Source organism: Salarias fasciatus, unplaced genomic scaffold (genome assembly GCF_902148845.1).
Source record: "Salarias fasciatus unplaced genomic scaffold, fSalaFa1.1, whole genome shotgun sequence".
In the NCBI taxonomy this organism is placed as follows: Eukaryota; Metazoa; Chordata; class Actinopteri; order Blenniiformes; family Blenniidae; genus Salarias; species Salarias fasciatus.
Genome location: NW_021941251.1, coordinates 113,947 through 141,869, shown reverse-complemented (window position 1 = coordinate 141,869; position 27,923 = coordinate 113,947). Strand labels below are relative to the sequence as shown.

The window sequence follows — 27,923 nt, the reverse complement described above, 5'->3', positions numbered from 1 at the left end:
GAATTGTATTAGGAAATTACACTTCAAACTCGACAGCTGCACAGGAGGATTTCAGTCAGTTCTTGGATTCACTCCACTTTCCAAAACTGGACGCTGTCAGAGAGAACCTTGGACTGGGATTTTTTCACTCTCTGAACTACAGGCTGCTTCGGAGCGCTCCCCGGCGGGTCCAGATGGGTTTGAGCTGGACTTCTATGAAGCCTTCATGGGGTTTTCACACTTCTCTGTTGAGAATGATCCAAGACACGTCTGGAAGGAAGGCAGCTTCCACCTTCTCTTAGTCAGCCAAACAATTGTGTTTTACTTAAAAAAAAACAAGGATGAAACAGACCCAGGTAGCTACAGGCCCGACTGAAGTACGATCTGAAAAGAATTACAAAGATCTTAGCAAATCGGCTTGATATAAATGAAACAAGCATCATTCATCCAGATGAAACTGCTGAACAGGAAGCCAAAGTCTCCCACGTGGTTCAGCCCGGCTGGTCTGAAAGCCGCAAACGGACAAAACAATTATAGGAGCGTTTCTTTTTTTCTAGTTTCTCCTCAGAGCATTGTTTTAGTGTTTGAACATTGACTTTATAATTTTAAGTTGAAGATGTCCACTGCTTTGTTTTGTAATTTAATTTTTTGAAATAAAGAAATGAAATACCTTTTTCACATTCAGTGTCCTCAGAAGAATTTGCATCCCGATATGAATTCCTCTGCGTCAGTCCCGGAACCAGCAGCGTTACAGCAGACGGGACGTCATCACACTGAGAGAAGAGAACCCTGAGACCAGCGTTCCGGTTCCAGAGCTACACATTCCAAACTTTGTTCCCACTTCTATTTTCTATTTTATTGAACACTTCTCTTCCATTGTGTTCTGCATTCCTACTAGGAGTTTGACTTGAACTTTTGGCTTCAGCTGTTCAGAAAGTGAGTCGCGGGTCTTGAACTGTGAGGAAGGAGAAGCGCTCCTGATATCAGCAGGCTGGTGATGTGACGTCTGCAGAGTCGCTGCTCCTCCACTCAGCAGCCTCTCAGACGCTCTCCACACTGTGAACCCCCCAACACACGCACACACACACACACACACACCACACACACACCACACACACACACACACACACCCACACTCAGCCTGCTCAGCTCATTTGTCTGAATGCTTCTTCAAAGCGTGGCGGCCGGTCTCAGGTGGCGGCGGCCGGCCGGGACACTACTTAGTTAAATGAGATTATCTTTGCCCTTCGGGGTTGTGAAGCGGGCCCGCGGTCTGTGGCGCTCATCGAGTCTATTTTTAGCGGTTCGCCTCCTTTGGCTTTATTGGCTGAGCGTTCCGCCTTCACATAACCATCATGCAAACAAACAGCAGTGAAATGTCACTGTGCCTCCCTCGTCTCCATCTTCCTTTACTGAAGCCGTTAATTGGGCGCTAATGCTTACTTACTGCACCGAGGAGAACCCAGATGAAGACGAGGGCGGATTCCAGCATTGTGTGTTTTTATAGTTTCTTATCTCCAGCATTTCAGTGACATTCACTCTGTTTACTCCCAAAGATTACTGCTGCCATAAAACACTTCCGCTGGCCTGGAGCTGCCGTGTGCAGCGAGCAACTGTATAGAAAGACGGGGGGGAAAGGAACAGCTTCAGTCAGAGAGCTGTGTGAAGTCTCATCACAAGGACACACACACAACACACACACACACACACACACACACCCACACACACGCAATCTAAAGGAGTCGTCCCGTCACACTCAGGATGAGAAGGCGTCCGGGCTGCAGGTTCTGCTGACGCCGTGTTTCTGACGCTGTGTTTGTCTTCCAGCGGGATTCCAGGGAGGAAATGTGGAAACCGTCATCGTGAGAGCGAGGAGCTGAGCAACTGCAGGGTGAGGAGACGCCCCGAGCGCCACCATCCCACCGTCACACATGTACCTCCAGCCGGTCAGGTCATTCCATCCATACATCCATCCATCCATACATCCAGTTAGTCGTTCCGTCGTCCCTCCATCTGTTCTCCACTGGTCCTCATGGCTTTTGGGTTGGCGTAAAGAAGCAGCTCCTCTTCTGCTTGGAGGAAACTCTCTAACGCTCAGGGAGTTCAGGAATGTGGATCAGAAGACAGTCTCCTGTCCAGTCAGAGTTAAACTACCACAGGCCCGAGGCTTCTGGGAAGTTATACTGAGTAAAGTCACATATGCAGGAAACCTGCTGTGTTTGGACTCTGGTGTATTTTATAAGCTCCTCATGACTTAAACCACTACTGCTCATAAAGAGTGAGGACATCTGCGGGGAGATTTGCTTCTTGTGGCGCTGCTTTGGACTAAATGCTCCACCACTGAAAAGCTTGTCTGTTTCCATTTTAAGTGCTAACAGGTCTCTCCTGGTGTGGGCTGAGCAAATGAAAAACAGCCAAATCTTCTCTGTCGGCTTTTCTCTCCAGTTGGACTGATCTGTTCTCTACAGGTCTCTCTCTGCCGCTCAAGGCTTCTCCTCTCTCTTTCAGATCTGATACTGAATGTTTGAAGACATCAGATGATCATCCATCCATCCATCCATCTATTCACCCATCATCCTTCCCTTTGTTCATCCATCAGTCTATCCATTGTTCATGTATTCATCCGTCCATCCATCCATCCGTCCAGCTCATGTCCTTTTCATTTAAGAACTGTAGACAGATTGGGCAGACAGGTCAGAAGCCTCAGAGCTCGGTTCCGCCTCTGGTTCTTGGCTTTATTTCATTCATTCATGTTCTTCAGCTCCTCTCTCGCCTCGTTCCATCCACACTCCGGGGTGACGAGCCTCGGTAGAAACCTCAGATGTGAGCGTTCAGTGACCATAGAGACGAGAATGGCTCCGGAGTGAGCGGCAGAGAAATCCTTCATGTTGTGTTTGTTCTGCCGCTCAGGAGTCGGTGATGCTCAAGTTCTGTGGAAACAAGCTGGACAAGAAGGATTTCTCTGGAAAGTCGGACCCCTTCCTCGTCTTTTACCGCAGTAATGAAGACGGATCGTAAGTTGGCAGGCCGACACGTTCTCCATCAGGACATCAATTTGTTGAATTAGGCGAGGCACCTGTCTCGATTTCACACTCAACAACACGTGAAAGCAGCATGTAGAGTGAGGCGGCTCCTTCACGCTCCAGAAACTCCCAGAGAGGAGATATAAGAGCTGAGCTGCCTATATGACGTACATAAGGCTCCGTATGCCTCCGTCCTGCCAGCAGACCGAGCGTGAGCAGAGATAATAGGCCGGAGCTGACGGGGGGAGATAAAGGCAGAAAGGACGGATGAGATGGAGTTAAGTGTAGTCTGTGTGTGGAGATTTCTGTGCCCCGCAGATGCTTTCATTCAAGCCGACGTCAGTGTCTCTCACTTAACACATTCTCTCTCAGTGCGGCTGAGTATTTACTGAGGCAGCCTAAATGTTCTGCCGCGGGCTTGCAGCAGCGGGACGCTCCAACAAAGACGAGAAAAGACGACTTTTCTCCCCCTGTAAATAAGAGGCGCAGGCTTCTTTCAACCGGAGGTTAACGTGTTGTTGTTTGTCTGTCAGGTACACAATCTGCCACAAAACAGAGGTGGTGAAAAAACACTCTGGATCCAGTGTGGCAGGCTTTTAAAATCCCCGTCCGGGCGCTGTGCAACGGAGACTACGACAGGTACGGAGCGAACGCCGCAGCATCTACAGCCACGCCCAGCGACTCGGGGACCAACATTCGAAAAGGAAATGAAAGATGCTACACTCTTTCTGTGGAGGTTCATTTTGTGGATGGTTTTGTGAACTGAGCAGTAGAGTTTGCAGTTCGGGGTTAGAGTTAGTCGGACAACCTCTTCACGTGTTATTGTGTGGTTCATTTTTCCATTTGAGACAACCGCTTGTGCGCTGAGGACATTCAGGTCTCAGGAGTTCTCTGTGGAAACGTGTTGGCTGCCATCCAGCAACATTTTACATGCAACACACTGAAAGCCACACAGAGCAGCTGCATCACCAAAGAGAGCGAAAGGACTGTCCACTTTTTCCAAAACTCTGACCTCAGTCTGTGGTTGATCTGCCTCCAGGAGACTGACGAGCAGCTTAATGAGGCTGGTGTCAAACTACACGCTCCCAAGATGCATGTTTCTTGACTGAGTGTTATTATAAAGTTGGGTTTTCAGGACAGAGTTTAATTTGGGCAGGTGAGTGAGACGTCCTGCTTTAGTGCTGGTTGTGGTTTGTGATTTTAGTTTTTCTGGTTTCCGTCAGTTGGAGCCTTATATTCTTATATCTTTCATATAAATGTGCATAAATGTGCCTCTTCCTGAAGATGAGGCTCATCTGAAGGCCGGCGGTTATTTCTCCAGACAGAGAGACTGCAAATCTGCCTTTCTAATGTTTTTTGTCCTTCATCCTGCAGGAGCATCAAGGTGGAGGTGTACGACTGGACCGAGACGGAGGGTGAGGAGTGTGTGTTTTCCACTGCATGTCCAGCAGCCTGCTCAGGTCCGATCCACACTAATGCAGACGGAGGAAAAGGTTTGAGTGGGTTTTTCAGGGGTCAGGTGGTGGCGGAGGGTCAGTGCACGAGCTCTGGGACTTCTGTGTGGAGTTTAAGAAATGAAGAGAGGCTGAAGAAACAGATTCTCAGACCAAGGAAGAGACCAACACAGAGTTTCTCAGTCTATGAACACATGTGCAGAGCCAGGAAGGCTTCTGGGATTCCTCCCAACTCCGCCTGACCCTGACCCTGACCCCGATCCTGCTCATGGTCACAACTGCACCTCCCGTCTCCAGTGAACGGGCCAGCTGGAGGAGGAACCGCCGTGCTGTGATTGGACGGTTCCGGCTCTGACTGACTCTGTTTGCTCTTCCAGCCACGACTTCATCGGACAGTTCAGCACCGCTACAGAGAAATGTGCAGGAGCCAGTCACAGTTCCACATCTACGAGGTGAGACACACACACCAAGCTGCGGGCTTTTACTTTGAAGGGGGAGCTCTGGTTTTGACCGATCGCAGATGGTCCGCTCTTCGGCTTCACTTTGAGATCGACCCGCAGTGAGGGTGTGAACGCCAGCTCCTGGTTGGATCAGTGCTTTCTGGGTCTTTCCTCCAGGTGATCTGCTTCCATCTCCTCTGCTGGGAACCAGGACCTACGTTATGCTCTCTGGAAAGCTTCTAGTGATTCAGAACTCATGAATACATCAGTGTGAAATGTATATTCATGATTCTGCTGAGCAGAGGAAAGCCTGCAGGGACGTTCCAGTGATTCTGTCCTGTGGTTTGATTTGAGACCTGCTGAAGGTCTTTTTGCAAGAACCTCCGTTAGTTTTTCTTTTGAATCGTTCAATCGTGATATTTTCACTCCTTATTTTTCTTGTGTTCTGCTGCTCTCAGCTGTTTGCTGACTCGCTACTTTTCACATCTCGTTCATTTTTGTGGGGGATGGAGGCTGCAGTCCGCAGCTGGACTGTGAAGTGAAGGGAAACTCGAATTTGTTTGATAGTTTGTGTCATGAACTCAGACACACGAGTTAGGATTCAGAGATTAAAGCTGATGTTTGTCCACAGGTGTAAATCCAAAGAAGAAAGGGAAGAAGAAGAAGAAGTACCTGAACTCAGGAACGGTGAGTGTCACTCAGACTCTGCATGTTTTCGCCGCTCCACTCCAGCTACCGTTTATGGCTTTCAGACTTCCTGTTTATTCCCAAACATGCGCTCGGGGTTTCTTGTGATCTCCTGCGATGTGTTTTTGAAGTCGGATGTCAGGATCCTTTAAAAGGCGTCCCTGTTTGCGCTCGTCTCGGCCCGCGGTGGACTGATTCTGTCTGCTCCAGCCGCGTTCAGACGCTTCGACACGCATCACATCAGCTTTCCCCGCCGCTATTCCCGTCGCTGCGTCTGACTCCACGCCAAAAACATCAAAACCAAAAGCCGGGCCCCGCCCTCGGACGTTCCTTCAAGCCGCTCTGGCTCTGATCGATGCTCCCCATGTGCCAGGACCGTCTGATGAGGATCCCACAAATGTTAAACCTCATGAAAACCCCTTCACAGCCCGTTTCCATCCAGGAACCAGACTGAGCTGAGTCTGGAGCGAAGCTGATCGCTGCTCCTGACGGGTCTGATCGGCCTGCAGTGGCTCCACGCCGCAGAACCGCTCCGTCTCCTCATTTCTGTGTGCAGTTTGCATTGTTCCTCCTCTGCGTGGGTGTGCGTTCTTCGCTGGTTCTCCAGTTTTCTCCCACGTGTTGGAGCCGGTGTCTCTGCCGAGTTTCGGCCAAATCATGCATCATCTTTTCACCAACTTTCAAGTTGGAGGATTTTCAAACCATGAATGAGTTTCTTAAAGACACATTTCAGAATTTGAGTGCATTGAAGTCTAATTAAAATGATCAAATAGGCTCAAGCTTAAAAACAGTCATTGTTAAACTTTGCATAAGACCAGATATTTTACTAAAAGCACCGAAAGACTCCAGCTTTTTTAATCACTGCAGCTTTTATTCATATTTGATAATTATGTAAAAATGATCAATCTGAATGAATGTTAGTAAAACAGTAAAGAGGACGGATGATGGTGCTGAAAGATTCTAATCATCTATTATTTCAAGATTCCAGTGTGTGGAGGTCAAACAGGTGAGGACAGGTGAGGACAGGTGAGGACAGGTGAGGACAGGTCTCTCTGAAGGAGGTTGTCACAGCGTAATGACCCGATCAGAGTCCACATGTTCGATTCCAGCAGTCAGATCTGTGTCTGCGTTACTTAATAGAGACAAATGGCTTCAAAGCACCATTGGCCGTCGCAGTGCAAAGCATCATGGGATTGATCCTCTGGATGGATGGGAGGATGATCTTGGTGCCTGTAGTCTCCATGTAAACGATCTGATCCCTCCGTCAGAGCCAGGCCAGTCGCGTTCAGCCCGAAAGGTGTGTTTTATTAACAAATGTTAGGTGTGTGGTGGAAGTATTGATTTTCGTTCAGACTATTTTAATGTACACACACACACACACACACACACACACACACAGACACAGACACACACACACACACACACACACACACACCCACACACACACACACACACACACACACACTGCTGAGAGCTTTGTTCTTTCTTCTCCGTTAGATAAAGTGTGCTCTCACTGTGTGTTTTCTGGATGATCAGATGAATCCGGGGGCTGTGTGTGTGGCGTGGTGTGTGTTTGTGTTTGTGTTTGTGTTTGTGCGCGGCGCAGGCACACGGCCCTTCGGTCCTCCACACTGTGGCACACGGCTCGGAGCGTGAGGAGCTGCCGCCGACCTCCTCACCCTGCCGGTCAGCCTCACCTCGCTCTGGAGCAAATCAGAGAGACGTGGCGGCGTTCTCTGTTCCGAGCGAGAAGGGACGCTGCGCTGCATTCATGTACTCACTTCCGTTTAATTAAAAGAACCCGTGCCAGGCGGTCTTCACACCCGTACTCCCACATTATCAACTCTCCTTTTAACTCTACGCGCTTTCGTGTTTTGTGGCTCGAATTGAGTTTGCAACTGTCACCCGGCAAGTGGCAGGAAATTAATTCCATTTACTCACCGAGCCTGTTATTACAAACACGTAATACATTAACCTTTATCTCCTGACAAGCGTTGTGGAGCGGCGGCGCATGATCAAATGCTCCTCTTACATAAGTATATTATTTACAGCAAAGAAAGCAGGAGGCTGAAGATGACAAAGAAACCAACCTAATCAACATGAGTGGAGTCCTGCAAACACAGAGTCTGCTGCTGTTCCATAATCACCCTCCAAAGCAGGATTTGGATTGAGTGGAGTCAGAACCTGGATCTGTGAGCGCTGACGTGAGGGTGTGTGTTTTCAGGTCACCCTGCTGTCCTGCTGGTGGACACCGAGCTGTCCTTCCTGGACCTACATCAGAGGAGGGTGAGAGCTCTCAGACATGCTGTGAATAATCTGCTCTGAAGGGTCCCGAACGTGTTTCACTCCCTCCGCCTCTCTTTTTTTTTCCTGTAGGACTCAGATTAATTTCACGGTGGCAATCGATTTCACAGCATCAAACGGTGAGTGTTTTAAAGCTCGCTCTCATAATCGAACCCCTCGAGCGTGTCGGAGCGTCGCGGATCTTTAGAAGGTGATAAAGTCCTTATCAGTCATCTTAAGTTGCTTTATTGGTGCTTCAGCTGCTTAATTCAACTAAGGAGAAGCAGAATGAGCTGAAAGTGGGATTATGATGTGAGCGTTATCTCAGCCGGATGCTTCCTCTCATCAGTCTGCCGTCGTTAAACACACCTCCCTCCAGTGAAACTTCATGAAGGCCCCACCGGTAAACAGCAGCACATCTGTCACCACAGCCATTTAATGACAGGACCGGGACCGAGCCGCTCGCCACACGGCTCAGTCACACACCAGCCGTCTGCTCATTTTAGCAGGACGATTCAGATCTGGGAGAGTTAAAGTCGTGTGTGTGTGTGTGTGTGTGTGTGTCAGAGGAAAATGGGATGATTCTGTGTCGTGTCATCACTTCACTTCATCTCAAACAATAATCTGAAAAATATTATCTTCAACAGCTTCATCAGCCTTTCAGAGGGTTGATCAACGTTTTACTGGGATGAAGGGAAACATCAGACAGGCTACAAGTGAACTGTGTGTGTGTGTATGTGTGTGTATCACAGTCAGCAGACCACGCAGTGTGTTCACAATATGTTTACTCGCTGTGTTCAGGTTCAGTGTGTTCAGTATTTTGACCGTGTGTTTAACGGGTTCACACATTCCCTCCTCATATAAATCACATAAAGGCTGAATTCTGCTTTCCACACGGACGAGACGCTGTGAAATGCAGCAAATCACAACACGAATTATGAAAAACAAATTCCGCTAGCTTAATGCTAACTTGTATGGGAAAACCCATTGACATGCTAACAGTTAGCCCAACAGTCGCAAAGCTGCTGGAAGAAATTAAACTGAGAACCATTTCACTGACTAATACAGAACACAAACACTAATCATTTCAACACTAACAGGCAATATATTTCCCTCACTCAGAAAAAGACAATAATAATTGATTAAAAAAAAAGACCTTTGAAAACTCCGCCGTTGGCCTATAAAATACAAGATGGCAGAGTGACGGTCGTATTCCCAGCAGGGTTCGACAGGAATCTCATATTTTACACGTCCAAACTTGATTTTAACGCAAATCGACCAACCCACAAAATAACAGAAGTAACTCGGAAACTTTTGACAAGCTTTTTAACTTTTGGAGACGTTTCATCTCCAGTATTGTGAGCTGAAAAACTTCAAAAATAGCTAATCGGGCAAGCTAGCTTCTTCGACCATAACTACGGCTCTCAGACACGGAGAGATGGAGCCCTGGAAAGTAAACTTAAGGACATTGAAGAGAAAATGGACATCGTCAAGCAGTCTGCAGACACAAACAAAGATAGCGTTGCTAGGCTCCAAAGACAAGCTGAGCTTGAACCGCAGAAAATAAATCCCTGAAGGAAAAGGTACTGGACGCTCCCGGATATCAGAGGAGATGGAACCTCAGGCTTATGAGGTTACCAGAGAAAGAAAACGAGAAAATTCCAGAGGTCACTATTGGCATCCTTACCTGAGTGGTACCCATGTCTGCTGACCAGCTCCGCCTTGAAGTGGATACAGTTCACCGTCTGGGAATCAGACGCCCATTGTCCTGCAGTTTGCCAGGCGAACGATATGGGTGGAGGTGTGGAGCATGTCCAGAGAGGCTCCAGTGTGCAGAGAGAAACAAGACTTCTCCAAATAAGACCGGGCGGCAAGAGAGAAGCTGTGGCCACAAGTGGACGAAGCCAGACGCCAAGGCAAGAGAGCGTATCTGAGAGAAGGATACGCAATCATCAACGGGGAAAAAGCTTATCCTTGATGCTTATGGTATTTCCTGCTTACTTTGATTTAAACCCTCAGTTTGACTTTAAAGCAGCTATTCACTGTTTTTTTTTTTTTAATGCTGATGACTGGTGGAATAATAATACCGAGGATCTGCTTATGACTGACTGAAATAGTCTGGGGCTTGGTCGAGCTCTGACTTTTTTTTTTTGGACAAAATGCTCACTCCTGCATCCCTAGTTCAGTAAAGAGCGTTACACACAAAACTTTAGTTCTAGTGTTCTTTATTCTTTATCTGTGCTTCTGGTACTTGGCAGGTCATGTTTATTATTAAACTTTCATTTGGTTCTTTAAATTTTGGGGCATGAAAGATGTTAAAAGAAAAGCTCTGTTTTTGTTTTTTAAAGGGCAAAACTCTAACTGTATTTTTCTACAAGAGACTCTCTCCTTGGATGCAGACGTAACTTTTGGACGACTCAATGGGGCCATAAAGTCCTGTTTAGCCATGGCACTGCGAGATCTGGTGTGGCTATTTGCTTCAAAATCTTTCCTGGAGAAATCTTGACCCATGGGACTGATGCAGAGGGACGCTGGCTGGCCGTGGTGACAGAAACTGGAGGTCTGCTTCTCTTGATGTTAAATGTATGGATTTAACATTGACAGTCTCAAGAGAACAATGCTAGAAGATGTCACAAAATTATTGTAGGTCTGACGTGTAATTCCCCACTGACTGTCACTGGAACTGACTCCAGACGAATGGAGCGATAGATGGCCCCCAAGAGTTGGTAGATCTCAAAATGATCTTATAATGAATGACTTCATTGCTATCAATAATCTAACGGATATTTGGAGAGCAATGCACCCAGGAGTTCTTAGTTTTTCATGGTTTAATCCAAACGGTACATGCAAATCTAGAATTGACTATTGATTAGGAGTGATATCATTTTACATCTTCCCTCAAAAACAACAATATGGATAGCTCCTTCAGATCACTGCTTTACTGAGTTACACTTAGAACCCGCTACCAGGAAAATAAACAAAAGGAGTTACTGGACGTTTAATACCAGTCTGCTTCAAAATGAAGAGTATTTTAAGATAGTTAGAGACATCGTTACCAAGGTGGTAAATGGTTAAGCCATTGTAGGATATATAAATAAGTGGGAATTCATTAAATTCAAGATGAGAGAGTATAGTGTCCAGTTTAGTAAGAATTTAAGACGGAAACAAAAAGAGTATGAAAGTAATCTTCTACAAGAAATAAAAAAAACAGACTTATGGACTTACAGATAAATTAGATCAGTTATGTGTTAATCGAGCACAGGGTGTTTTTGTAAGATCTCGTGTAAAATGCATTGAGGAAGGAGAAAAAAACTTCATATTTTTCAATTTGGAAAAAAAAGTGGACAAAAGAACTCCCATCTCTTGTCTTTTAATTGAGGGAAAAGAATGTGCAAATCAAAAGTTATTAGAAAATTAAATTTTTCAATCTTACTCAAATGTATATTCTTTTCAATTTTCGAATACAAATTGTGATTTTTTTGTTTTTTTTGTTTTGACAAAATAGCTCACTTGATTCCCAAAATTAAAAAAGCATCCCATGATCTCTGTGAATCAGATTTGACGATTGAGGAACTTGATGCTTCCATTAAAAAAAAAAAAAAAAAAAAAAATCACCTTAAACAAATCTGGAACTGACGGTCTAACGGTCAACTTTTACAAGTTCTTCTGGAATGATGTGAGAGAAATATTATTTAAAGTTTTAACAGAATGTATAAATAAAGAACTTACAACAAGTATGAAACAAGGGTTGATTACACTTATTCCTAAATCTGGTCAAGATAAACGTCAACTGGACAATTTAAAGGAACACTCCGAAGATTTTGGACCCACGCCCTATCCCGATCATTTACAGAGTGAGATAAGCTCATATACTTTTTTGTGTCTGTTCCTCCAGTGCCTGGCTAACAGCTGTTAGCATCGTAGTTAGCTTAGCTCAACTAGGGCAGGTGAAGAGGAGACAGAGCCAGACTGAGAAAGTGGACAAAATCCTCCTTCCAGTGGTCCAGGGGACGGCGTATTAGCATGTGAAGTAAATCCGAATGGTTATGAAACATTTTAAAAGACGTGTTTTCTTTTCAATCCGTTAAAATAATGTTTTGATCCACACAAATCTGCACATGTGCAGTGCTCCGCAGAAGGATATACCGGAGCACAGCAGTAGACTCAGCCGCTGTGCGCCGGTATATCCTTCCGCAGCGCACTATGGTTGCAGGAATGGAGAGGTATTTCCGAGCCAACACACTCAGTCTTGGGAAGTTTGCGACATGCATTTTCCACCACTGAAGTGGGTCAATGTATGTATGTCAGGGAACAACAGTAAGCTGACAGCTCAGCTCTGACTTCGCCTTCCTCACACATCTGGACAGTAGCACATGACTTTTGGAAGAAACGCCCAAGTTTCTTTCTTCTTTAGCACTGGCTGAGTATCACCTTGGGCCAGAGTTTCTTGTCCAACTTGAGGATTCTCCTTCCTCTCTGCTGAGCTCTGCATGGTCCTTGGGTCTGCCTGTCAGCTAACAGAGATAAGTCTGTGACAGTCCTTTAATCTGTCCACCTTGTCATGTGATCTGTATGTTGTTCGGAATCGGGGGTTGACAAGGGACGCCATGTCAAGGAGTTCCTCTGTAGCCGGATCACTGGATCTGCTGTTCAGATATTCCAGTATGCTACTCTGGATTTTTGTGTGAGTTCAGTCTCTCCCTCCCCAGACGTAAGCCAGCTGTTGTTGAATAAGTGGAGCACTGCTGACACGTGTTTCTCCTGACAACGCATCAGTAAAGTGTGCAGTGGTTTTATGGCTTTATTGACAGACTCCAGCACGCCCATCTTGCCATGTGGGGACAAGATGTCTTGTTTTCTTGTCTGATCCCAGTACCTGTCCAATGACCTTCTCTTGTTGGAGTATTCTGTCAATCATTTGTTGTGGAGAGGCCCAGCATGTTGGAGACTCAGAGATGAGCTGGTGAGAAGGCGGCCCAAGGTCGGCTGAACCCCTGCCATGTCTTTTCGCTTTTTCCAGCTGAAGGAGTGTGCACTGACCACTTTTTTGCATCCTCCAATGGCACGGTCAGTACGGTTGTCCTTCATCGCGTTCTCTGTCAATGAAAACAAAGAGAGTCCACAAATCACATCAGAGTAACTCACCAAGTCTTTTGTGACATAAATTACACATTCTCAATTTATAAAAAGCACTACGGGTACATTTTTTAAATCATTCCTTGTTTTTATTTTTATTCTAGCAATATCAATTCCTAAGCATGTTGTCACTTTTTCATTTAACTCCCAGCATTATTAATTTTTACAAACATTGCAAAGTGATAGCAGCACCCCTTTTAGTCGGCCTGCTCCGTGTGACCTCGCATATCCAAACCAAGTCCATACTGAGGTCACGGTACCCTTTTATTGCACAGTATCGTCCTCATTTTCTTCTCCTTTCTCTGCCTCCATCTCTCATGCTATCCCTGTCGTATCTGTTTGTGTTCTTCATCTATTGCTTATTGTAAGAGAACATTGACTGTAGTCTGTGCTACAGCGCCAGTCCTCCTGGTATGGTGACTGTGTGTATTACATGCACCGGGTAAAAATAGCGGAGGGACAGAAAATTCGATGTTTAGATTTAATTTTTTTCACATCGATTGAAAAATACAATGGAATTAATTTGATTTGTCATCCAGCTCTAGTTATACTGATATAAATAGCTCAGTTTCCTTGGGTCATGGTACTTGCAGCAGATTTGCATAAAAAGGCATTCGACAAGGTTATGGAAGCTCTCCCCTCTTGTTTATAATGGTTGTAGAGGTGTTGTCGATACCACTTAAATCTCTGGTTGAACAGGATATACATCACTCAAAGTTTTCCCCCAAAATGAGACAACTATTAATAGATGGTGAAGATTTTTGTTCTTTCAAATTTACCAAAAAATGTTTAAGAAATTCTTAGCTGAATACCTGTTTTCCTAATCCAGCTAAAAGACAGTATATTCTAAGAGAATTCAAAAAAGAAGAAATAATAAAGATAATAAGAATTTATCTCCTTTCCCAGTTCTGTTTAAGGCAAAAGAAATTCAATTTAAAATCCTAAAAAATATTTACCCCACAAAAGAATTTTCTAGTTTTCTAAGTTTAAAATGGATGCTGCAATTGTAAGTTCTGTGACACTGAAAGTGAAGATTTGGAACATTTTTTTCTTTCGTCATATAGTTCAAGGTTTTTGGCAAAACTTTAAGACTTGGCTTTACTCTTTACTATAGATACCTGTTTTAACATTTAAGAAGTGAAATTTGTAATTAATTTGAAAGATAAAAAGACAGATAATGGCGTAAATAATTTATTAATCTTGTGCAAACACTTTGTTCATAAATACAGATTTTTTAAAACCAAACCCGCAGTTATGCATTGGAGGAATGAGCTCAACATTTTTGCCAAATCCTTGAAACTAATTGATGAAAAACAATCATATTGTTGTGAAGATTTCTTCCCAGAGTTCAACTTAGTATAATGCCCCAGCTGTGGTTTCTTTTCTTTTTTTTTGGTTTTTGATTTCAACTTGTTATTATTGTCATTATCTTCCTTTTGTTGGCTGTCTGTGACTTGACTGTTGTATTGCTAATGCCAGTAATGCCTAAATGTTAGTTGAACTTTGCAAAAAAAAAAAAAAATACAAACAGGAAGTAGCTACAGAAGCCCAGGAGGCTCTGTAATATTCAAAGTTTTGACATCAATATTTTCACTTTTACTGTAAATGAATATGAGCTGTAAATATCAGCGATCACCCTCCTGGTTCCTGATAATCAGTATCCGCCCTGAAAGAACCGTATCGGTCTGGATCTAGTTTATATTCTATCCAGTAAGTGCGTGTCGTGTGGCGGAAGCAGCTTCTCAGAACTGCAGTGTTACCTGCAGAGAAACTGACCAGCTGAGATAAAACAAGAGCAGGCTGTAAATCAGAATGGACACAACGAAGAAATAAAGAAATAGCAGGAAGTGAGGCTCAGACGTTCTGCTGTTTTGGTTTTCTGCTGCAGAGTTTTTCCTGTTTACTTCAGATCTTTCTGTGTATCTTCCTGTGTGAAACACAGCAGTAACGGAGGATTTTCTGTGGCTGCAGCAGCTTTCTGCTGTCATACAGAGACACCTAGAGGTCAAAGGTCAAAGCACCAATATATCTTAATATGAGTCACTTCAGGCCAGAAAACATGTTGATCTACTGACGAGCCACACATCCTGGTCTGGAATCATGAGGGTCCATCATTAGAACCCTGCTTCAGCCTGGAACACACTGACTGAGGTCAAAGTTCAAGCTGGACTCATCAGAGTGTGAGGAGCCATAGAGAGAGAACCCGTCCCAAACGGGGAGCTGGAGCTTCACTGAACTGTCCTCTTCAAAGTCAAACATGCAGGAGTTGCTCTGTGGTCAGTAACAGCAGCGCTCCTCCTCCTGCAGCTCAGCGCTTCCTGCTGCGCTTCCTGCCGCTTCGCTCCTCCTTTCTCTTTCTCGGAATTTTCTCCTCTTCAATATTTATCTTCATGTTTCCTCTAAATGTTCTCAATCAGACTGAGAGAAGCTTTGCAAACATTTGTTCTTCTTGGCGTCTTCCTCCTCCTCCTCCTCTCCGGAGCAGCTCCTCATCATGCTGGACCTCTGCTCACTGGAGCAGCCAGTCAGTCACTGAGTCCAGCAGCTTCGTCTGTCTGCAGCCGTGAAGCAGCAGACGTCTGACAGACTCTTCCTAGCTGTCATGGCGGCTGCTCGGATGGCTGAGCGTCAGGAGCGGGTGGTCCAGGATGTCAGGGGGAGCGATCCGCTCAGCATCCTGGTGAGGAGGTCCCCGAAGCTGGCCCTGTCCTCCTGCTCAGCCGGGGCGTCCTCCGGAACCCTTCAGGTACAGAAGAAAACAAGCAGAGGCTCAGAAAAGACATTCAGACCTTAAAAACAGGCGTTTTCCAGGCGGCATCACTCACCTTCAGAAGATCCCTCAGAGATCTGATGGGGCTCGTTTGGATCACACTTGGACTAGGTGTTGACTGAAGGGAGGAAACATTTCATTCAGCTGAGGTGTAGCTGATGGTAGGTTGAAGAAAACTACAATCTCCTCTGATCCAACAGCGTTCAGAGAGAATTTTACCTTCAGAGACCAAGTTCTGATCATCCCCGGAGCAGATGTGATCTTAAACACTTCTCTGTGTGATATCCGAGGTTCAGCACGATGTCCGGGGTCATGCCAAGAACTGATACGATGAGTTTTAACTGTGGGGAAAACAGTGTTGCATTGGATGATCTGTATCAGAAAGAAATATGATCCTCAGCCGTCCAGCAGACGAGTCCCGAGCAGCATCGGCGCTGCGCCCAGACGTCGACGTGCCTCGGTGAAGGGAGCCCACGAGCAGCTTCTCCGGATAGCTGAGGACGACACAAACACACTTCAGTCACCATGACCTGGTCAACGCAGCTGTCAGCTTGTGCTGCTGACACAGACGTTCCCCATCTGGAGAATAAAGTTTGGTTTCTTACATGTATGGAGGGTTCCCAGCAGGTGGCCGGTCCGCCTGTGAGGGCCGCTGTGGGCCAAACCGAACTCAGTCAGTTTCACCCGGAATGGCTGCTCGGCATGGATTGAGTGTTGGGATCATTTTTCTTAGATTAGCCTCCTACTGCTATTTACGATCACCCGGAAGTTCTAGCCACACTTTCAAAATAAAAGCACGCTCCATGAAAAACATGAGGACTCAACTTAGAGCTAAGAGGTATCCAAACACGAACTTCAAAACTTTTTTTTTTTTATTAGACAAAGTTTGAAGCTTCTTTTAAAGATCATCAGCCCACTGATAATAATAATAATGATAAGAATAAGAATAATATCATCACCGATCCATTTTGTATATTGCTTTCCATATTCAGCCTGCAAAAATCTGCATAGAAATGTATTTTGTGATAGTGTCTGTTTAAGACTGATGATATTGGAGAGTTTCACAGGGCTACCTCACTTCTTCCCTGAGTTATACGGGGGTAGAAATTATTTCCGGGGATAGACGGAACTGTCAGCATGATCCTGTTTTCCTCACGCTGCGTCAATCTAAACCCAAGCAAGTCGGCTGCCTGAAGGAGAGTAGATTTAAAGCTGCTGTAGGCAGGATTTTGCTAGTCAGTGCCAATGTTTCTGTGTTTTCTTTGGATTAAATGTTAGAGTATCCATTGATAATCCTTTAGGAGTGTAGCATAATTGCTCTACCGCGAGGGCGCAGCGTTTCCATCTGTCTCTGTTCTGAGCTGAAAAGGAATCTCGACAGCTCCAGGTATCTTTGACCAATCAGAAGAGCCCCTGAGGCTCTATCCTGATTGGTCGAGGGGCGGCACTTCACAAGCTCTGCTTCTCGTGAATGTGCATGAGGAAGTCCAGGCCCGCATGTTTACCTGCTTGATCGGACAAAACATCATCAAAACTCCACGGAGGACACCGTCTGTTTCTACTGGAATTATTAAAAAAGGCCTTTGACCCCAGGCCGCCGTGAAAAGGTCACAGGTGAATCAACCCGCCGGCGCAGGCGGCCGTGACACTGCTGCCCCGCCGGCACCCCGAGGTGGGCACGACTCCGGGTTTCAAATCGCCATCTTGGATGGGTCAAATCGCCTTTAACATTGTTTTTTTTTTTTTTTTTGTAATTCTTTTGGTAGAATGTATAACAAATAACGTGATCTAATCATATGCATTAGAAGAATGAACGATGTTGTTCTTTATTATGCAAATCCAGGTTTTATGGTTTTAACATGCATTTTCTAGCAGAGAGGGAGATTTAGGCTGGTTGGACGGTTTTGAACATTATATTTGAGCCTATAAATAAAACACATTCCACATATTCAAAGGCAGAAAATACACGTGAGGTTCCCCTGAAAAAAGCTCTCAGCTGTGTGTGTGTGTGTGTGGTGGGTGTGTGTGGTTGCGTGTGTGTGTGTGTGACTCAGCAGTAGTGAACTGAATCCTGACTGCAGCCTCTGGTGGAGCTTGGTGTCAGGGTGTTGATGGAGGGACTGCAGCGTCCATTCTGTCCTGAGCAGCCGTCCTCTGCGTCGCCTCCACCTGTCCTGAGGACGACACACAGCCGCTGTCTCTCTGGACGGTCACAGCAGCTACTTCCAGTGTGTGTAACGCTGTTTCCGCGGTCGGCGTCGCAGGGAACCCGTCGCAGCCACCTCGCTCACTCATGAGTCCGTACCAGCTGAACGACTACGCCATGGCGCTGCGGCCGTCGGCGAGATCATCCAGACTACGACAGGCGACAAATGTTCCCCGCACTGGGCTTCGGCGCCAACTGGCCGCCTGGGACGGACTGCGTCTCGCATGAGTTCGCGCCTGGTGAGGAGGCCAGCACACACACCACACACACACACACACCACACACACATCACCACCACCCACACACACAACTCCATCCTTTCAGAGCAGCTCTCGGTGCAGACCCTCTCTGTCAAACATCTGCATATTCATTTATCCCTCAAACGCCACTTTCTGCAAGGTCTCCACCGAAATGGCAGCAAATTACAGGATTAATGCTCAACATGACAGAGGGCTGCTAAAAGAAGGTGGCAGTGTGTGTTTTCATTGCTAAATCTTTCTCGAGTGCTGAAGGAAGTAATAGAAAGGAAATGAAGGTGCGGCTCGCAGCCTCTCAGGATCCTTGTTGAGGTTGTGCACGTCGTCACACACTGATCCGATCATCAGCACTGACACAAAACACACCGCGGGCTGCTGTGGAAGGGCTGGGTGTTGTTCCAAATAAAGGAAGGCGTGATCATCACTGCAAATTCTAACGCTGCACGTATGAAAATGTGAAATTAGAGCAGAACAATGTGAAAAGGTTCAATATATTGGATTTATTACTTATTTCAAAGTCTTACTGTATGAATACTGTTTATGTGTAACACGTGATGTCGATGCAGGGTAAAACATGTTTAAAGGTACCTGTGCTGTACCTGAATAACTGAATTGTGACGTGTGTTTTCTATAAGAGAAGAGAGTTTACATCTATTTATTTGTCTTGTCAACGCTGTGCGATAGATGTTTGAATCCTAACCAAAGCAGGCTTCACTTCACTCCTTAACTGGCGATCGGGGTCGATTTCAGCTCACAGAAGCACTCCGAAATACAGCAAAAAGGTCCACAAGAGTGAAGAGAAATGCTGCAGAACACACACAGGCCTGGCAGGGCCAACATGAAGCAGCTACAACCTGCTTCACCACCTCTGATTTTGACCATGCCAGCATTTGGCAGCGTCTGAGTGTGAAGGTATATTCTGGATATAAAGTGACACCAGATTAAAACCTGAGTTTGTGCAAACAAGTGCTGTTGGACACAAATGAGATTTTTTTTTCCATTTGTGAACGTTGGATTAAAAATGAGTAAGCCTAAACTGTAGAACTGATGGATGCTGTTCGGTCAGAAAGGTCAGTTGCCATGCCAGGAGTAGAGCTTTTCCACACAAGGAAATCAAACCATCACCCTAGAGACTGGGAGATGACTTACTGTACTCTCCACCTGAGCTGCAGTCCCAATCAGCTGTCCTGATCCGTTCTGTTTGAGATGTCAGCAGAGAGGACTTATTGTTCCTGGACCAGATCTGGACCGATCCTGACCGTATAAAAACATCGAGATGTTTCAGGACTGGTCCTGGGCTGAGATGTGTTGGTCCTGGCACCAACACTGACCAACAGGAGCAACACACAAAGTCACATGGCCAGAGCTAACGCTGGTGGCTTAGCTAACAGCTCACTGATGAAGGTGGCTAAGCTAACAGGTGACTGATGAAAGTGACTTCATACTCGAGCATCAGTAGATGTAGAAAAAAAACCTGCAGCAGTCCTCTCTGTTTGGGGGCAGGCCTGAGCCTGGTCCAGGACTACCCAGGAGTCTTTTCCTGTCTGGTCCTACAGGATCTGCTCTGTTTGAGCTCACTTCAGGATTTGCCTGAACCAGATCTTAAAGAAGACTGCAGCAGCAGAGCCAACCTTCAACCAACACCATTGTACAAGCTCCATTTCCGAGGACAGCAGTGTGTGTCGGCCCCCTCCACGGCTGGAGGGAAACCCGCAGGGTCCGTCAAGATCGTCTGTTCCAGAGATAATGAGAAAGCTCTCCGTGCGCTGTACGGTTTCTGTTTGGTGGCTTCCTTTCATGTAGTAAACACAGTCAGAAGCCGTCGACTCCGGAGCGTTGTGAGGAAAACACAGGCTCTCATCCAGCTTTGGTTCAGCATCAGTAAACAAAAAGAGACTGCAGGAGCATCAGTGGAAGGACTCCTGTCAGACCACCTCAGGATATTACCCACCAAGAGGAATTAGTGTCAGCCTGAAGTATCGGCAGCAGTGTAATGTGAGGTTGTGTTCGCTGGCCCTCGCTGCCTCCGACCCTCTTATGCCTGGTAGTGCTCTGGAGAACTCAGGAGCATCGTGGAGTTCGGGCCCCCAGGTGACCATTTTCAATCCGTTTCAGTGGGCTTGCTTGTAATCCTGTTACTCTGCAATCGGCTTCCAAGACATGTCCATTTGGAAAATAATTTGTGGATGGCTTGGAGCCACCTGTTCTTCATAAAGCAGGATAAATCTGCAGCAGTGTTTTCTGCTTCGGGATGACGCTGCTCCTCTTCCCTCTCAGAGTATCAGAGTGTAAATTTAACTTGGATGCTAATGCTGCAGAAACCTAATGTTGAATAGATTGAGGACATTTTTCACAAATATTAGCCGGCTGACGTTTTGTGTTGACTAACTGTTGGTGTTTTAATGACCAAACTCCGAGAGGGCTGAGGCTGCGTGATCGCACAGCAACACGAGGACGAATCGAAGGATTAAAAGCACAGCAGCACCAGGACTCCGGAGAATTAAAGGCTAATCTTTTAATTTACTCTGTGGTCTCCTCAGCACTTTGCATCAAACGCTGAGTGATTACCTCCAAGAGGGAGCCCAACGCAGCGGACTCCAGCCTCCCGGGGTTTTATCAGTCCGAGAGGTCGAACACAGAGGAAACAAACCCAGGCAGAACCCAGAGGTCAGAGGTCAGAGGGCAGACATGGGCACGTACGGACAAAGGAAAGCACTTATGAGGAAATCTCCAGCTGGGAACTCAGAAGCTTCCAGCTGCGAAAGTCTCTTTTCCAGAACGTCGCTAAATCAACCAAAGGCTCAGTCGTGACCATAAATGTAACGAAAGCATGGAAATAAAAGTTGACAGATTGGTGACAGGACCAGTGAAACATCTGGGCACAGCTGCAGGCGTTGATGGAAACACACTACTCACTCATTCTGTACCAGCAGGTTAAGAGACGACGCTGTGCTCCTCTTCTACAGCCCGACTGACGTGGAAACAGGCAGCAGGAGCCTTCATGGAGCACGAAGTTTATCCACAGTCAGCTTCATTGAGCAGGCTTTCTGATCACGTCTGAAGAGTGAAACCATGGCTTCCTGTCTGAGCGCCGAGCTTTCAGGTGCTGCCATGATGTCGGACCGTCATTCATCCAGAGTTGTTAAAACTTGTTAAACTTGATGCGATTTTTCTGACCTACATAGCGGATCGTATGACGGACAGAAAAAACTTCAGAGGAAAGGATTGGTGTCTCCGGGGCTCTGAATGAAGCGGCCCCTCTAAAACGTCCATCCATCAACTTTAAAGGAAAAGAAAACAGGAGGCGATCAACTGCCAGTCACATTGGGTTGACGTTTTTCGTTGCTCTGATCAGAAGTCGATCAGAGGGCCACGCCGCGGTGGACGCCTCTGTCAGTTTCAGTTCCAGCGTTTGTTTCCTCCAGGAACTCCTGCTTCCTCCGCACTCACACAGACCTCGATAAAAGAGCCGGATGAAATGTGGACGAATAACAAAGGATCTGTCGAATAGAAGGGTTAAAATAAGTAAGAAGGAGCTGATGTACCCTCTCCTGAGTGTCCCTGAGCAAGGCGGTGAAGGGAGGAGGAGCGTTTTCACGTCAACCGTCACCTTTGCTGGTTCGTCTGCTGCATGGCAACGGCAGCGAGAGACGTCTGGAGACATTTATATGAGATGTTCTGCTGCTCCACATTCAGCAGTGGGTTAGGGTTAGGGTGTGCGTGTGTGTGTGTGGTTGTGTGTGGTTTATCTGTAACTGCCTGCTGTCCTTCCCCTCTCTCCAGAACGGGAACCCGCAGAACCCGTACTGTAACGGCATCGAGGGAGTGATGGAGGCTTATTACCAGAGCCTGAAGTCTGTGCGGCTCTACGGACCCACACACTTCTCTCCTGTAATTAACCATGTGGCCAGGTAGGTACTCTGTAATCACGCCACACGTGCGCCCACACGTGCACATGTCACTGTGCACGGCGCCGCTGCTGCCAGGCCAGCAGGTAAAACTTACTGGAATATTTTCAGCTTTGCTGGGTTTGCAGATGAGGCCGTGTGTGTGCGTGTGTGTGTGTGAGTGAGTTTGTGTGTGTGTGTGTGTGTGTGTGTGTGTGTGTGTGTGTGTGTGAGTGAGTTTGTGTGTGTGTGTGTGTGTGTGTGTGTGTCACAGCTGCTGCACAGCGATCATGCGAAGCGAAGGAAGGAGATTGGAAGAAATGTGCTAATTGCTTCCCCACCTGAGAGGAAGATGGAGTGTGTCGTTCTGAGCTTGAACCAGACGATGAGGAGCTGCAGCGCCACGAACAACTTGATTTATTATTAAAACTGAAAACAAGCTCATGATCGGGTCTCGTCCATGACGGTGCCTCAGAAACACCAGCTTCCTCTTCTTGCCGCTGCGTTTTCACAGAAGCTCCGCTGCGCCGAACCTTAACTCCAGAACAGAAAGCTGCTTTCCCAGCTTTCACCGAGGAAAGTTTAGAGTTTGACTTTTCCACCTGACACTCCCTCCATCGCCACATCGTCTCTCCTCACGGACTGAGACGAGCACTTCCACCACCTTTCAAATCCCGTTTGTGTGTCTGTGTGTGTGTGTGTGTGTGTGTGTGTGTCCACCCACTCAACCTGAAAATAGCTGCATTGTTTCTGCCACTGAGTATCGGGACTGAAAGAAGTCACATGTGACGTCTGCACGCACGCACCACACACACACCACACACGGTCACACACACACACACACACACACACACACACACACAGAGTTAATAACCAACTCCGAGACCTTTTCTCATAAACCTGGATGGAGATGTTGACGTTAATGTGACGCACAGTTCAGCCCTAACGTCTTAAGAAATCATTTTCCTGCTCAATCTGAATGTTTTCTGGACTCTAAGCTGCATTTTCTTTCATTGTTAGCTCATGTGACAAAAATATACCACCTGTGACCACTAGATGTCACTGTATGACAGCAGAATGCTGCTACTTTACCACGGAACAAACCTCTGTGACTGAAAGATAAAAGTAGAAAAACAGAAACAGAGAGAGCTGAGAGAGTTCAGAGTGTGACAGAAACGAAACTGGAAACAACAACAACAACAAAAAAAAAAAACGGCTAACGGTGTGCTAAAAGCAGAGCTGAGCAACAGCAGGAGGAGACCCAGATCATCAGTCACAATCTGGACATGGAGAGCAGATGTTCTCATTTACCTGACAGATGTTTTTCTGTTTCTCTTCTTGATACTTTTTGAACGATGGAACTGACTGACACAGTACTCGGTAGCGTGTCTGAACCTAAATAACACATACTGTCATTTAACTTTCAGCATAATTCATCTTCATTCATATTTCAGTGTGAAGCAGATGATTACTGCTGCACAACATAATCTTGTACACACTATTAAATTTTATAAATATGCTCCCCCAGGCAGATGGATTATTCAGTGGTGAGCTGATGAATAAACATGTGTGAAGATGACAAACAGCTTGATGCTGGAATGATCAAACGGGCGCAGGACTGGAGGCGTGTGCTGTGTGCAGCGTGTTGACCTGCTGACCCAGCCTCTCTTCGTGCCAGATACGCCTCGGCGGTGACGGACGGCTCGCAGTACTTCATCCTGCTCATCATCTCTGACGGAGTCATCACAGACATGGCGCAGACCAAGGAGTCCATCGTCAATGTAGCGTACCGCCCAGCACTCTCACCACACACCACTCCGCCGTCAGTCTGAAAGCACATAGTCGTGTTCTCACCTCTCATTTGGGTCAACTTTGGGTAGTTTTGTGTCTCTTTTGTCTGTTTTATTCTCTTATTGTTTGTTTTTTTCCCTCTTTGTGGTTGTTGTGTGTCTGTTTTCTTAATTTTTTTTCTCTTATTGTTAGTTTTGGGTCTCTTTGTGGTTGTGTTGTGTCTTTATGTGGCTATTTTCTGTCTGTTTGTGGCTGTTTTTCTCTCTTTGTGGTTGTTTTGTGTCTCTTTGTGGCTGTTTTGCGTCTCTTTGTGGCTGTTTTGTGTCTCTTTGTGGCTGTTTTGTGTCTCTCTGTGGTCGTTTTGTGTCTCTTTGTGGCTGTTTTGTGTCTCTTCGTAGTTGTTGTGGGTCTCTTTGTGGCTGTTTTGTCTCTCTTTGTATTTGTTTTGTGTCTCTTGTGGCTGTTTTTTCTCTTTCTGGTTGTTTTGTCTCTCTTTGTGGCTGTTTTGTGTCTTTGTGGTTGTTTTGTGTCTCTTTGTGGCTGTTTCGTGTCTGTTCATGGCTGTTTTCTCTCTTTGTGGCTGTTTTGTGTCTCTTTGTGGTTGTTTTGTGTCTCTTTGTGGCTGTTTTGTCTTTGTGGCTGTTTTGTGCTCTTTGTGGCTGTTTTGTGTCTCTTTGTGGCTGTTTTGTGTCTCTTTGTGGTGTTTTGTGTCTCTTTGTGGCTGTTTTGTGTCTCTTTGTGGCTGTTTTGTATCTCTTTGTGGTTGTTTTGTGTTTCTTTGCGGCTGTTTTGTGTCTCTTTTGGCTGTTTTGTGTCTCTTTGTGGTTTGTGTCTCTTTGTGGCTGTTTTGTGTCTCTTTGTGGCTGTTTTGTCTCTCTGTGGCTGTTTTGTGTCTCTTTGTAGTTGTTTTGTGTCTCTTTGTGGTTGTTTTGTGTCTCTTTGTGGTTGTTTTGTGTCTCTTTGTGGCTGTTTTGTGTCTCTTTGTGGCTGTTTTGTATCTCTTTGTGGTTGTTTTGTGTTTCTTTGTGGCTGTTTTGTGTCTCTTTGTGGTTTGTGTCTCTTTGTGGCTGTTTTGTGTCTCTTTGTGGCTGTTTTGTCTCTCTGTGGCTGTTTTGTGTCTCTTTGTAGTTGTTTTGTGTCTCTTTGTGGCTGTTTTGTGTCTCTTTGTGGTTGTTTTGTGTCTCTTTGTGGCTGTTTTGTGTCTCTTTGTGGCTGTTTTGTATCTCTTTGTGGTTGTTTTGTGTCTCTTTGTGGCTGTTTTGTGTCTCTTTGTGGCTGTTTTGTCTCTTTGTGACTGTTTTGTGTTTCTTTGTGGTTGTTTTGTGTCTTTTTCTGGTTTTTTTGTCTCTGTTTGTGGCTGTTTTTCTCTCTGTGGTTGTTTTGTGTCTCTTTGTGGCTGTTTTGTGTCTCTTTCTGGTTGTTTTGTGTCTTTGTGGCTGTTTTGTGTCTCTTTGTGGCTGTTTTGTGTCTCTTTGTGGTTGTTTTGTGTCTCTTTCTGGTTTTTTTTGTCTCTGTTTGTGGCTGTTTTTCTCTCTGTGGTTGTTTTGTGTCTTTTGGGCTGTTTTGTGTCTCTTTGTGGTTGTTTTGTGTCTCTTCTGGTTTTTTTGTCTCTGTTTGTGGCTGTTTTGTCTCTGTGGTTGTTTTGTGTCTCTTTGTGGCTGTTTGTGTCTCTTTCTGGTTGTTTTTGTCCTTTGTGGCTGTTTTGTGTTTCTTTCTGGTTGTTTTGTGTCTTTGTGGCTGTTTTGTGTCTCTTGTGGCTGTTTTGTGCCTCTTTGTGGCTATTTTGTGTCTGTTTGTGGCTGTTTTTCTCTCTTTGTGGTTGTTTTGTGTCTCTTTGTGGCTGTTTTGCGTCTCTTTGTGGCTGTTTTGTGTCTCTTTGTGGCTGTTTTGTGTCTCTTTGTAGTTGTTGTGTGTCTCTTTGTGGCTGTTTTGTCTCTCTGAGGCTGTTTTGTGTCTCTTTGTGGCTGTTTCGTGTCTGTTCATGGCTGTTTTCTCTCTTTGTGGCTGTTTTGTGTCTCTTTGTGGTTGTTTTGTGTCTCTTTGTGGCTGTTTTGTCTTTGTGGCTGTTTTGTCTTTGTGGTTGTTTTGTCTCTCTTTCTGGTTGTTTTGTCTCTCTTTGTGGCTGTTTTGTCTTTGTGGTTGTTTTGTGTCTCTTTCTGGTTGTTTGGTTTCTCTCTCTCTAGTTTCTGTGTCTGTTTGTGGTCACTCAGCTTCAGGGTTGTTGTTTGTAGCTTTCCGTTGCTCCTCAGTATTTGGTGGTTTATGGGGCCCTCTGATCCTTTTGGCCCCCGGTTTTCTGTCCAGGAATCTTGACCAGATGTATCTGAAGCATTTTTAAACCGGCTGTCATGAAAACACAGGTCACAGTCAGATGAGACATTAGCGGACACCTGGAGGTCCAGGTCGCTCTGCAGCTTTGTGATGTGGACGATGAGGAGCGGCGCAGCTGCTGTCTCTGCCTCGCAGTGCTCTCTCAGTGTGATGAGGGAAGCCAGAGGACAGCGGCTCACACTTCTGCTCGGCTCAGCTGCAATAACGCTGCTTCCTAATGAGAGTTAATGTGTGGAAGAGCCCCCCCCCCCATCACAATAAGATGTGATCTTATTGTAAAGTAAGCTCGGAGAGTAATTATTTACTCGGTGGCCCCTTGTTTCTCAAGCAATTTGGACCCCGTCTAATAACCCCGAGGAGTTATGAAGCACTGAAAGCCCCGCATCCATCATCCCTCGCTCCGACCGTATTCCCACCGTCCCAATCCGCCGAGATTTAATAAACAATATTGCAATGTGGGTCTGCGGTTCACCCGCAGCTCGGGAAGATGTAAATGGAAGCAATTTTGAAGCTGTCAGCTTTGGCAAGTTTAGACAAAGTTGTGGATGCATGAAATTAAACCCCGGCAGCAGCTGGACGGGGGCTTTGTGAGAGGCGAGGCGGATTTGTGTCTTAACAATGGCGCTGTTCTTTTCTCGCCGCCGAGCCCGGGTTCTCCACAGAACCACCACAGTCCGTCTGGCTGCGGGGAGGAAGACAGTGACGCCTTCTTCATCCGCTCATTCTCACTCCTCTCCTCCTCCAGGCTGCATCGCTGCCCATGTCCATCATCATCGTGGGAGTGGGACCAGCGGAGTTCGATGGTAGGAGTGTGTGTGTGTGTGTGTGTGTGAGTGTGTGTGTGGTAAAGGGCGGTAAAGTGAGTCCTGACTCCTTGGTTCTTGTTCTTCAGAGATGATCGAGCTGGACGGGGATGAAGAGCGGATCTCCTCCCAGGGACGGTTTGCAGAGCGAGACATCGTTCAGGTAAAGGTCTGACAAAGGCCTGAGCCTCTGAGGATTTTTCCTTTTACTTTGTTTTCATGTCCTCCTTTCTTCTTTCATTTACGCCCCCCCCAGTTCGTACCTTTCAGAGATTACATCGACCGCAGAGGGAACCACATCCTCAGCATGGCTCGTCTGGCTAAAGAGGTCCTGGCTGAGATCCCAGACCAGTTCCTGTCCTACATGAGGACCCGGGGAATCAAACCGGGGCCCCTGCCGCCTCCCTACACGCCCTGCCCCCCGCCGGCCATCCACCCCCTCCTGGCCAGACGAGTGAGCCGGATCTGAAGCCGGAGGGCGGCTCTTCTTCTGCTGCTCCGCCCCGGCGGCGAGCCGGTCTGCTCCCCTGCTGCGCTTTCAGGAAGGTTCGGCTTCGGACGCCGAGCCGCGGATCGATCCGCCGAGCCGTCCTCCTCCCGTCAGGAGGCGGCCCGCGGCGGTCCGACACGACTGACGGGCCTGACCAGGCTCAACTGTCTCCATCACTGTTGCTTCTTCTTTTTCCACTTTCTCTCACAAAGTCTCTTTTCTTGAAATGTTTACAAAACTGGAGGAGTGGCGAGAAGTTCTTTTATTCCAGGAGACGTTTATACTCTTAATGTGAAAACCTTCCACAGACAGGAAGTAGTGATTTTGTATAAAAATTGTTTGGCGCCACGTCGTTTGTGTACATTTTATTTTTTCAATACTCAGAG

At 46.3% G+C, this 27,923-nt stretch overlaps 1 pseudogene; it reads left to right on the top strand.

Moving 5' to 3' along the window:
- LOC115384518 (copine-8-like) overlaps window positions 1-27,524 on the top strand; it is a 63,420-nt pseudogene extending 35,896 nt beyond the window's left edge.
- Window positions 27,525-27,923: the final 399 nt, after the last annotated feature.